The following is a 13740-nucleotide window of genomic DNA, read 5'->3' on the forward strand; positions in this document are numbered from 1 at the left end:
TTACAGGGGGGAATTTAAGATACTCAACCTTTCTCAGTAGAAATAATTTTTAGGTTGTCATTTTCTCACTCAATAAAATTCACTTCCCTGTAGATTCTACCACTTCTTGACATACTTAAGATGAATTAAGACAGTTCAAGAGAAGAGAAAAAAGCATCTGATATTTTTTATAAACTTCATACATGAGTATTATCTTCTTGAGGAAGAACACTCTGGCTGTTAATTCTGCCTACATATCAGTAAATTTGTAAGTAAATTTTTAAATGTGTAACAAAAATCAAGTTTGAACCACATTCTTGATGATCTTTCATTGTTTGTTACATCTGCTTTTTTACTAGTGAAAGGATTTATTATTGAGACTGTGGTTTTCGGACCAGAAAGCTCTGGGCAATGTCTTCACCAAATTAAAAGTCAAAGTTAAAATGCAGTACTAAAAATGTCTATGGAGTTTACTAACCTCTTGCAGTGCTTTCATTGTCTTTTCCTTAGTCAGAATTTTGGTCTCTTGATTTAATCTGACATTTAGTCTATGTAAACTATTTGACTCACCTCCTTCTGGAGACAGGGGCGTAGCTGTATGATTACCATCTGTGTACTCTGTCACATTTCAACAGTGAGGTGAGAGAGTGAAAGTATGATTGCGTTTCTCAGTCAACAGAACCTGACCTTGTGAAGAGTGATGCTTCCTCCTCTTCATCAAACTACTGCAGGAAGCCGTTATTGCCACAGTCCCCAGCCTCCAACAAGAGACATGGTTCTCAAGGCCAGAGTGAGTAACAATCATTTTTGCATCTTTTAATATGCAGATTCTCAGGTGCTACCCAATTCTACTGAATCAGAAACTCTGTTGGATATAGGTCCTGGGAACTTGCATTTTAACAACTCCCCTAAGATTCTGAGCTCTGGCTATGTATTGTGTCCCATTTCTTTATTCTCATTCTCCAACTCTCCCTGCTGCCCAGAGTTTCCTCTAGGCCCTCTTGGAACCCAGATCTGCACATACCAAATCCCCTATAAACCCTCAATGTCTTATCAAACCCATCCTTCCAACTATTTGCCTTATTGGAAATGTGGCTCTCCCTGGAGGGTACCATTTTCCCTTTGGTCCACTAAAGTGGCGGTTGTAAATACTCATATACCCCAAATATTGTGGTCCAGAGGTTATGCTCTTTGTACCTCATGGTCCCTTCTGGACTATTATGATTCCTGGTCCTGTGAGGACCCTGCAATCTTGCTATAACATCCTCATGTCTTGGTACTGCCACCTCATCCTCTGAAAACTTCATCAAAGGGCTCACAGCCTTCTTCTCTCTCTAATTCATGTCATCAGTCAATCCCAATCTTCATTAAACCAATTGCTTTCTCATGTTTTCTTCACTATAAAATACTTCCTCATGCTTTCCCAATCTTCCATTCCTCATCCACCCCACTCCATTCAGCTGATAGCTCCCCTCACACTTAATTGAGAATATATGTCACCATATGGGAACACCATCATTTTCATAGCATGCAAAAAATGTAAGTCTATATGCCAATTACTTTCATTTTTCTTGCCATGAAATGAATGTTCCTTTTACTATCAAAAGCCATTCTTATTATATATGTTCTGGAACTCATCTTCTCTGCCCCACTTAAGAATTCTTCCTGATTATCTCCCTTTCTCCTCTGAATTTAACCTCTCCTCTCTATTTGATTATTTTCCTCAGTATATAAGTATGTTCTGTTATTTTCCATATTTAAAAAGACTTCCCTTTTCTAGAACTAGACAAGGTGATTTTAAAGTATGTGTGGAAAAATATCTAAGATAATTTTGAAAAAAGAAGAGCCATGAGGGCTAATGAGTCATACCTCATATTAAAACATATTATAAGGGCTTCCCTGGTGGCGCAGTGGTTAAGAATCCGCCTGCCAATGCAGGGGACATGGGTTCAATCCCTTGTCTGGGAAGATCCCACATGCCGTGGAGCAACTAAGCCCATGTGCCACAATTACTGAGCCTGTGCTCTAGAGCCCATGAGCCACAACTACTGAAGCCCACACACCTAGAGCCCGTGCTCCACAATGAGAGAAGCCACCACAATGAGAAGCCCGTGTGCAGCAACAAAGACCCAATGCAGCCAAAAAGAAATAATTTTAAAAATAAATAAATAAAACATATTATAAACTCTCAGCAATTAAAGCAGTGTGTCCCTGGTTCATGAATAGACAGGTAGGCCAATGGAAAATGATCAAAAGTTTGAAGCAAAGACAAGAATTTAGTACACAGTATGACAGCAATAGGACAAAGATAAAATTTTAAATAAATCTTCTTGAAACAACAAGATTGCCATCTGGAAAAGATAAATTCATACCACACACTGTATATGAGGATAACCTCTAAGCACTTGAAATATTTAAATGTGAAACACTGAAAGAAAATATGGACCAATTCCTTTATAACACTGGAGAGGCAAAGGCCTTTCCAACTATATAACTCAAAATTTACAAATCAAAATGGAAAGATAAAAATATTTGACTATGTAAAAGGAAGGACAGGAAAGAGAGGAGACTGAAAGGGGTGGGAGAGAGTGGGGAGGAAACATGAAAGAGAGAGAAGAAGAGAAGGAGGAGAAAGAGGAGAAGGAGGAGAAGGAGGAGGAGGAGAAAGAAAGAAAAAAAAAAGAAAACGAGAAATTTCTGCTTGGGAAAAAAACACCACAAAATCAAATGACAAATGAAAAACTGGGGGAATATCTGCAACTTGTATCACAGATAAGAGATATTCTCTTAAATAAAGATCTCTTAGAAAAGATAAGTAACAGTAAAAAAACCCCAAAAAACAACAACAACAAAAAAGGTTATGAACATAAGCAGTTCAGAGAAAATAATTAAGTGTGTAAAAAATGTCCAACCTTATTCATAATAAGGGAAACATGTACTGGAAATACACTTTGCTTCTATTTTTCACTTATCACATTGGCAAAATTCAAAAGTTTCACAACAGTTGGCAAGGGAATAAGGAAACAGGCCCTCATATATTGCTAATGCAAGTGTAAAATTATATAACCCCATAGAAATCAGTTTAGCAATATCTATTAACATTTTAAAACATGTATCTTTGCTCTGGTGATCTCATTTCTGGGAATTTATTCAAACAGATGCACCTGGCTGTATGCAGAAAGAAATATTTACAAGGTCATTGACTTGGGCATTGTCTGTAGTAAAACGGTACTGGGAACAATCCAAGAGTGCATGTCCCCACCAGTCTAGAGCTCAGTGGGTGGTCTGAGTTACAGATAAAATTTTGGAATTGCCACATAAATGTATTTCGAGTTAAGGAACTCAAGGACACCTTCTAGTAGCAGAATGAAAGATGACCCAAGACCAAGCCCAGAGAGCCTAGGACCAACGTATAAGGAGAACCAACAGTTAGAGCTCAGGTGGAAGTGGAAACACCGGAGTGATCAGAGAAGTAAGAGGTAAGTGAGCGCTACTGTGTCACAGACCTAACAAGGTAATAGTCAATAGTGTAGAATGATACAGATTGATCTAGAAAGACAGGGCTAGAAAGGAAACTGTTACATGGGTTTGGCAAAATACGTATCATTAATGACTTCAGCAAGAGTACTGGTGGGAAGGCAATAAGACAGGTTCAAATAGGTTGAAGAGTGAATGGTAGGTGAGAAAGTGGAGATAATTTTATGAAATTTTGCATTAAATGGGGACAGAGAAATAAAGAGCTTGAAGGGTATGTGGAGTCAAGAGAGAATTTAAATATTTTATTTGTATTTTCTTTTAAATAGACCATCTGGTTTTAAATAAAACAATACATAAAGCAAGATGAAAAGATACATTGATAAGTCTTGGTTCCATCCTGACTTGTCTCCTGCCCTTAGTAGAGAACCATTTTTATTCATTTCTTGTGAAAACTTGCAGTGTGTCTTTATGAAGATATAATAAGTATAAATACATATTCTTATTTCTGTGCCCATTTCAAGCATATAAAATACTATTCTGTACCTCAAGTTTTCCATTTAATAATGTATATGGGAGATCTTTCCAAATTAGTATACAAAGAGATTTCTCACTTTTTATAGTAGTTTTTGATGCCTATATCATACTTTATTTAAGCAGTCCCAATGCCCCCTCCTCCCCAAGTATCCTTAGCACACTCTCAAAAACTTAAGATCCAATGTCAAGAGAAATGATAGATGGAAGAGAAGCCAAAATTGCCTGAAATTAAGTGCTGCAATCTTGCCTTTTCAAATGGAAATTAGATTAATTCTGGCTTGAACTTAAAGTTAAATTCCCTAACTTTTAATTCTTGACATAGAATTACAAAGAAGCCTCTCTACTGATATATACTCAGAGGACTGTTCATTGACTGTGCTTCTTGGGGTCTTCTAGGATGATTCACAATTGACAGCTATTTTACTTCTTTCTAGTTGTTTGTGAATTATGTCTGGAATAGGAAGAGCAGCCAAGCGACTGCTATGGCTTCATTGTGCACGATGAATGAGAACAAGGAATGCGTTATCAGTAATGGGTGGGTCAAAGATAAACTTGTGCTGACCCCGAGCTGCCAAATGTGGAAATGGAAATAGGTAATGCATTTGCTATCTTTTTTTATTGTGGCTCTTTGTGCTATTTCTTGAATGTACTATTATCTCTAACTGGACATCTGAGACAAAAAAATACCATTTTCTATAGATATACGTTTTATAAATTGTCAATAACTTAATGGAAAATTAAAGCAATTCTCCGTATATTAAGAGCTGCAGTATTGAGACCAGATATTATATTCTCATGAAGACAAGCTAAAAATATTGAAGATGATACATGAAAGCTTATGCCAAAAAGGCAATAACATAATGAACAAATTTCTGTCGGACTGAGGTAAGTAAACAAAAAGGCAATTCTTTTTTGATGGTGCCAAGAAAACCAGTAAGGGAGAAATATGAACTAATTGATTTATATCAAAGCTAATGATCAAACCTATGCCTGTAAATCCTGTGTCAGTCAAATATTTCGGTGATTGGTAAGCAAGCCAAACTATTAAGCTTAAAGAGGAAGTCTATGAATGGTCAGTTGTCTTTTATCTGCATCAAAATACCTGATTTTACTATTTAATTACCTTCATAAACTATTTAAATCCAAAAAGAGAACGTTATTTGAAGCTATTATGATCTAATTTTGTGCTGTATGAAAACATGAAAGACGTTTAGATCAAATGGAGTTTTGTAGTAAAATGAATCAATTTTTTACAGGACATGTGGGAAAGTTCTATATATGAGAAGAGCAAAGCAATAATACAGATTTCTCATATGCTTTCCTTAGATGTTAGTTACTGACACTGGACTAAAAAAAGACAATATGTAGGCAATAACCTATAGACAACCCCAGTCTTATCATGAAAAAGAAATCAGACAAATCCCAGTTAAGAACATTCTATAAAATATCTGTCTTGTATTCCTTAAAACTATCAAGGTCGGTAAAAACAAGGAATTTAATTAAATAGCAATTAAATGAATGAATAGTATATAGTATATTTATTTACTTTTATTTAGCAGACCCCCAAGGAGAGAGAATGTGCTTGATGGGGAAGGCTTGCAGGAGGGGCATGAGAAGGAAAGAGTTGGAGATAAGAAATTTAGAAAAAGCCTGCTTGAAGCTCCATGCTTAGGGAATAGGTCCCTGGAGTGTAACTGTCAAGATGCAGGAGTGGGGGGTCTCTAGTAGAAAAAATAAGTCCATAAATGACCAATATGTTTAATTTCCTAAACCTATCTGAAATGCTGATTATAGTGATGGTGATGATAATGATGATGATGATTTTCTCCTTCCATTTATAAGATTTGTGTAATGATTTCATGGGCTAGAAGTGGTTGGTCTTGCTATTGCCTTTACCAGTGACTTGCTAAGAATAGAAATGAGCCTCATATTCTAATTAATGAGACACCAGGGCAGGTTTTCTGAGAAAGTCCTTCCTTACTTTTAATGGACAGCAATGGAAAGCCAGACTTTCCAGCCAGATGTGAATGAGGACGCAGGTTGCCATAATTGTTGATGGCAGTTCTGTTACAGTGATAAGGGGAATCAAGCTAAAAAAAAAACCAAAAAAAACAAAAGAAAAAACCTGACACATACATACAGAAGCGCAGAGTTGACAAATGCAGAGAAATGGAGCGAAGGCCCTAATTGGACCACTCTACAATTTGTTCTTCATCTGGACTTTTATTTATGGGAGGCAATAAAGTCCCTTTAGTTAGCTGTCATTGAAAATATCCTGAGAGGGGCTTCCCTCGTGGTGCAGTGGTTAAGAATCCGCCTGCTAATGCCGGGGACATGGGTTCGAGCCCTGGTCTGGGAAGATCCCGCATGCCGCGGAGCAACTAAGCCCGTGCGCCACAACTACTGAGCCTGTGCTCTAGAGCCTACGTGCCACAACTACTGAGCCCATGTGCCTAGAGCCCGTGCTCCGCGCCAAGAGAAGCCACCGCAATGAGAAAGCCTGCACACAACAATGAAGACCCAATGCAACCAAAAATAAATAAATAAAATAAATTTATTTTAAAAAAAAAAAGCATCCTGAGGACCCTTCTACACTGTTGGTGGGAATGTAAATTGGTGTAGCCACTATGGAGAACAGTATGGAGTTTCCTTAAGAAAGTAAAAATAGAGCTACCATATGATCCTGCAATCCCACTCCTGGGCATGTACCTGGAGAAAAACATGGTCCGAAAGGATACATGCACCCCAATGTTCATTGCAAGGCTGTTTACAATAGCTAAGACATGGAAGCAACCTAAATGTCCATCAACAGAAGAATGGATAAAGAAGATGTGGTATGATAAAGAAGATATACAATGCAATATTCCTCAGCCGTTAAAAAGAATGAAATAATGCCATTTGCAGCAACATGGATGGACCTAGAGATTGTCATACTGAGTGAAGTAAGTCAGACAGAGAAACAGAAATATTGTATGATATCGCTTGTATGCAGTATGATATCGCTTGTATGCAGAATCTAAAAACATGATACAAATATACTTATTTACAAAACAGAAACAGACTCACAGACTTAGAGAACAAACTTATGATTACCAGGGTGGGAGGGGTGCGGGGAGGGATGGTTAGGGAGTTTGGGATTGACTTGTTCACACTGCTATGTTTAAAATGGATAACCAACAAGGACCTACTGTATAGCACAGGGAACTCCGCTCAATAGTCTATAACAACCCAATGGGGAAAAGAATTTGAAAAAGAATAGATACATGTATATGTATAACTGAATCACTTTGTGGTACACCTGAAACTAACACCACATTATTAATCAACTATACTCCAGTATAAAATAAAAAGTTAAAAAAAGAAAGTATCCTGAGGTGCTCACTATCTATCAATACTAGGAAACACATCAGGGACTTTCAGGAGAGCAGCTAAGTCAGGTTCACATGTAAGTCAAGCACAAAGCCTGACAGTATTAGCAGCAGTAATAAACCATAACCAGAAGGAAAAAAGGAGAATGAAATTAGAAGTGGCCATTATTGTGCAAAAATCACTTATAAGAACATATTTTGCCACATACTACCTTGCATAAATGGTACTTTCAAAGATGGATTAAATAAACTTTCAAATGCCAAAATAGATTACCTGAGTAAAGATATACTGCTTTGCTGCTCCCTGGTATCAGTAGCTGGCACCCTAGTTCCTGAGTGCCCAGTAACGGCTGGGGTTGGCCTGTGTGGCCCAGGCAAGCATGCCTAGGTTGCCAGTTTCAGACTGTTCCCTTTATGGAAGTGTAGCTTTACATTCTCCATAGAGCTAAGCAGATTGTGTACTTATACCAGGAGACTATAACGCTTTTATGGACTGGTGTCTGAATTCTTTTCCCGTTACTGTGTAAAATAAAATTTACATTGTCATTTGAAAAATACAATCGTCTAGCAAGAACACAAGTATTATTTTAGTAACAATACAAAAATATACATTTAAGAAAAAGAGAGAGAAAGAGAACTCCATCCCATAATATTTGGTAGCATCTGAGATTTAGGATTGAACGTCTTCAATAAGAAGGGGAAAGGATGTTGAGGATGAGATCTCTGTATTTTTGTTTTCAATTTTTCCTGAGTTAAATTTTGTTATCACCATGTGACCAGAAGAGAACAAGCTATAAAAATGAGTGAATTTTCTGCCCCAGCACATTCCATTTCTCATAGCATTTAAAAAACTTAAATTTTAACTTATTTCAGGAAAAATTACAATTAGTAAAATTATACACACATTTAAAAACTAGGTAATTAACTAGCACTTTTCTCTGTCTTCCCTGAATAGATAAAATTCTTTCCTAGCCTGGATTTAACTCTAATCCCATTCCCTTTCAAGTAGAGCCATTTACATTTCACAACTCTTCTAATATCAATAATTCCACGTAATTTAAGAGCTTCCTCTCCAAACATTCACTCTCATGTTTGTCCTTTTCCTAGGCTATATGAGTTTGAGACTAAGACTGCACTGTGTATCCACCTCCTCGTTATCCAAGAACCACCCTTTCACCCCTCTCCCTTCCCTCCTCACCACCCTCTTAAAGAGCTAGGGCAAGAGGCACCTGTTCCATCAAAGTGGGCCTATTAATTATAGCAGAACACAGAACAAAGAAGTCAGTACTTAGCTTCTGCGCTTCAGAATTGCAAGCTGCAAAGTCAGTCAGAGCCACTGTTTCTTGTCTCTGGAGATAATATTCGAGTTTGCTAGACTGGAAAGGGGATGGGCAGTTACAAAAGGGTTGGATATTGGTGTGATTCCCAGAGAATGGGCTCTGTGCCTTGGCTGATGTCTGAGGCCAAGTACCAGGGAAGTGAAGAACAATAGAAACCCTAATTAGAACGGTGTGGGATCTGAACCCCAGTTCCAGTAAAGCCACGGGAGGCAGCAAGACATCAAGATCCCCTTTATCCAACCTGGTGTGGTGTGGGTAGGAATTACCTGTTGCATGTTTAGGCAAAAATGGTCTGAGATAGCATGGGAGAATTTCTTCTTGTGCCAGCATGGCTTGGGAGCACAGCAAAGTATTTTCCCAAGCTTTTAAGACGGGCATAATAGTAATGAAAGAATTGGAATAAAAAGCTATGAAGTTGGGGAGAAGGACGACTCAGCTGCCACTGATGTGCCACTGGTCTGATCTGCAGACCAGATGGGCAAATGGAATGATGGACAACTCAGCAGGTGAAGTGAAGTGAAGTGATCAAAAGTTAACCAGAGCTAGTTTCACTTCCTGTGCACCTGAGTTTGTGACCTGATACATTCACCAGTCACTGCTCATGTTTTCCCATCTTCTTCCGTGTTTACTTTACTGAAGGAGAGGAATTAATTACTTCTTTGTCATAAAACTTTTAAAACAAATAGCATCTGCTCACTTATGTATCAATTTGGAATTTTAAGAATATGTGTATATCTGAAATATAATAATAAAACAGGGATTTGAGTCTGTGGAAAAGGTTGAGACAATTTAGAGTGTCACCTACATAGTCATTTGCTTAAAAATTATCTTTTATTTTAAAATATCTCCTTTACTACTCTTATTGCAGCTTAAAATTGCAATATATTAAAAGTTTAGTTTAAAATAATAGAATTAAAATTCTATAAATGATTACAGTTCATGGTGAGAGATATTTAGGAGGAATATAAGCAAAATTAAAACAAAAAAAAATTTTCAAACTGTTGATGATGTTTGAACATTTTGAAAAACAGATGGCTTAAAATCATAATATTGCATTATGTAGATGATAATAAACATTTTAAAGTGCATTTTTGCTAATAAATCTGCATGATCGGATGTAATAATTCAGAAAAAAATGTTGCACAAAGATTTTATTGAGTTTGAAGTTTAAGCGTTTTCCTATAACGGTAATGTCATTTTTTTATCCAGGTTATATGAACCTAACTTTTTCTTTTTTTTTAATGAGGACAGAGTAGCAGTACAAAGTGGAGAGTATCTCCATTGTCTAGCATAGTACTTGGCACATAGGTGCTTTCAAAACGATCTTTTATGAATGAATGAATGTTATCCCCTTTTCTAAATATAGTACTATTAATGCAGCTTAAAATTGCATTATCTTAAAAAACTCGTATTGATCATGGAGTCAGCTAAAAAAACTATAACAGTTTATTTTTGACAATATTTCTGTGAAGTCATATCTTTCTCATTGCATGTTCATGGTGTTTTTTACACTTTAAGTGCAAGAGCTTTGATTGATTACATTGTACTTTTAAGATAAGCTGCCTACTACTTTATTCTTTTTCTTTTTTTTTAATAAATTTATTTATTTTATTTTATTTTGTTTTTGGGTGCATTCGGGTCTTCATTGCTGCACGCGGGCTTTTCTCTGGTTGCGGTGAGCGGGGGCTACTCTTCGTTGTGGTGTGCAGACTTCTCATTGTGGTGGCTTCTCTTGTTGCAGAGCACAGGCTCTAGGTGTGTGGGCTTCCGTAGTTGTGGCACATGGGCTCAGTAGTTGTGTCTCACGGGCTCTAGAGCACAGGCTCAGTAGTTGTGGTGCACAGGGTTAGTTGCTCCACAGCACGTGGTATCTTCCCGGACCAGGGATAGAACCCATGTCTCCTGCATTGGCAGGCAGATTCTTAACCACTGCACCACCAGGGAAGCCCCTACTTTGTTCTTTTTCAATATTTTCTCAATTGATCTCAAAATATAGGATCATTAGACCATGTTTCCATAGTGTACAGGTTTTACATTAGAGAATTGGAAGCAAAATTATTAACTTGTGGCTACCAGCATCTAATTTTAGAAGTTTTTCACAATTCATTGGAGAGGCTGTTGTTAGAAGTAATAACTTCTACTAAGTACTGTTAGAACTTCTAACTTCTACCAAATGTTAGAAGTAAGTTTAAGATATTAACTGAAATCCACAGTTATTATTCATTTTATTTGACTGGTCTTGAAAGTAAAGAGCTAGTGCATGTTAGAAACAAGAGCTAGTGCATGTTAGAAAGATATAAATGAAATGAATGCTGTGGCGGAGAGAATAATGTCTCCCCCACATACACCCTAAGATTTCTATGTCCTAATTTCCAGAACCTGTGAATATGCTACCTTAAATACAAAAGGGACTTTACAGATACAATTGAGTTAAAGATATTGAGATGGGAAGTGTAGCCTAGCTTATCCAGGTGGGCCCAGGGTAATCACAGGAGGCCTTATAAAGGAAGAGAGGAAAGCAGAGGAATGAGAATCAAAGCCAGAAGCAGGAAGATGAAAGCAAAGAGATTTGAAGATGCTAAACTCTTGTCTTTGAGGATGGAGGCCCATGCCATAGACCAAAGAATGCTAGTGGTCTTTAGCAAGAATCTGGAAAAGGCAAGAAAACAGGTTCGCTGAGAACCTCCAGAAGGAAGGAAGCCCTGCCAACACTCTGATTTTAGGACTTTGGACTTCTAGAGGTATAAGATAAATCTGTGTTGTTTTAGGCCACAAAGTTCATGGTATTTTGTCCCAACAGTTGAAACTAATATAGATGCTGAGTTCTAGGACAAAAGAGGATTGAGTTAAAAACAGAGACTGTCTCTGGTCAGTAGGCGCCTGGCTTCTGATTTTGAAATCTTCTCAGATGTAGCCCATAGGATTGTGAGACTGCTCGTTCATCAGGAAGGGATCAACCTGAAGCACTGAGAGCCAGAGGTTCTGAATTTGGAAAACATAGATCCCGCAGGAGATCTCTAAGTGTTTCGCCAACGAATTGGATGCACCGACCTGGGAAAAGGGGCCATAGCTTTCCTCAAAGTAAGTCTAGAACCCCCCCAAAATTTAAGAAGCACCAAATTAGAATGGCGGTTTACTGTTTAATTTTATTAAGTAGTCTTTAAAATCGCCAATTATCATTAAAATTGCAGTCGTACGAGGATGTGAAATAACTGTCGCTTCAGTGACTGCCCACGAGTTCTTTCTGGCCTGCTGAGATGTCCGAGCTGTGCACGCTTAACACAGGATGCTCTCATTTACGCTCTTTGTCTCCTACAGGCGTTGTGTTGGTAACAATGGACTTTTGGATTTGTGATCAGGCAGCTTGGTAGCCATTGAACTTAACATGTTCTAATTTAATTCTTACAAGAGCATCCTGAGGGTCACAAGGAGTCTCCTGAAGCACATGGCTAATCGGGAGTGATCTGGGATTTCAATGCACACCTGAATTTTCATTGACTCTAAGAAGCCATGTGGTAGGGGGAAAATGAATGGGGATTTCTCAAGTACCCCACAAGGAAGAGGGTATTTTGTGCAGCTACCTAGAGCTAGGCAGTGGTTCTCAGGTGTGGTTCTGGGGCAGCAGCAACAGCAGCACCTGGGAACTCTAGAAATGCAATTATCTGGCTCTTCTCCAAACCTATTGAATCAAACTCTGAAGGCAGGCCCAGCAATGTGTTTTAACAACCCTCCAGGTGTTTACAGTGTGAAAGTTGGCAAATCATTGAGCTAAAGCATAAAATCCCTTACCTGCTTATTGAATATTTTGCATTGATTTTTGTATTCAAGAAACAATATTCAAATTATAAGTTAGTTTTCCAGGATGGGGAGGGAGATGGGGAAGGAAAAGAAGGAAGGCAATGCAAGTTAACAGGAGAAGAGGAGAAGTTAATTTGATCTTTCTTTTCTTTTTTCCCCCCTTTTCTCTCCTTAAAAAAAGAAACAAATAAACGTTAATACAATCCTTTCCTGATCACTTGTGGTGGCAAATAATTACTTCTTTCTGGGGCACTGGCTCTTAACCTAGGAGACCCTGAGAAAGCTTCCAGGGGTTTATGAGCCTCTTAGGCATTTTTCCTGAGATTAGATTTTTATCATCAGGTCAATAGTTCAGCCTTAGCTAATTTCCTGTAGTCTGAGCAGCTAAACTTATAATACCAAGCATAACAAGGTCAAATTAGATTAAAGCAAACTGCATTGGCTAGGAGTGGCTTAGGACAAACTCCAACAGCCATGGCCATCTGATTTAAATTTCTTGGCTCTCCTAACTTGGCATATTCACTCAACTCCAGCGTGACCTTTCTTAGTTTTAACATTCAACTAGGTGTGCCTAAATCTAGGCTCTCCATATGACAAATGCTGAATAGAAAAGGAGGCTGGGACACTTGTAGACCAGGCAAACAAGGATGTGTGATCTCTATCTAAATAGCAAAGGCTAATATAAATAAAAGATTACTAGGTGCAGTGAGTTGTAGTGAAAGCTTCAAAACCCCTTTTCTGAGCTCTTATGTTGTATCATATCTTTAGGCATGTCCTCTTCTTTGATTTCTGCCATCTCATATGTTCACTGTATCCTGACAACTGGCATTTTCTTTAGTTGACGGACTGGATATCCTTGAAGTCTCAGGGTAGCCTAACTGATGAGAATATAACCTTTGTGGAACATTAGCAACTCCCTTATATCCCATAATGGTCGTTCACCTTCAGGCTTGCATGCAAGATTTTTATGAAAATCTATTATTGGATTTGTTCACCGTATAATTTATCTTATTTAGAGACTTCATTATGTGGATGACTATTACAAATTGTCATTCCTCATAATTATAACATTTATATTAAAATCAGCTTCAACTGAGTTTTCAGAGTGCAGCTTAATCAATGTATCTTGCTTGGTTTAGCATCTGATCATGCATCATCTACACAACTAATCTTCTACAAACATGTTCACATCTTCATCTTCATTAAGCAGTTTCGCCTATCCTCAGTTGTTAAAAATGTCCTCT

Source organism: Balaenoptera borealis, assembly GCF_965194805.1.
Source record: "Balaenoptera borealis genome assembly, chromosome: 2".
Taxonomy (NCBI): Eukaryota; Metazoa; Chordata; class Mammalia; order Artiodactyla; family Balaenopteridae; genus Balaenoptera; species Balaenoptera borealis.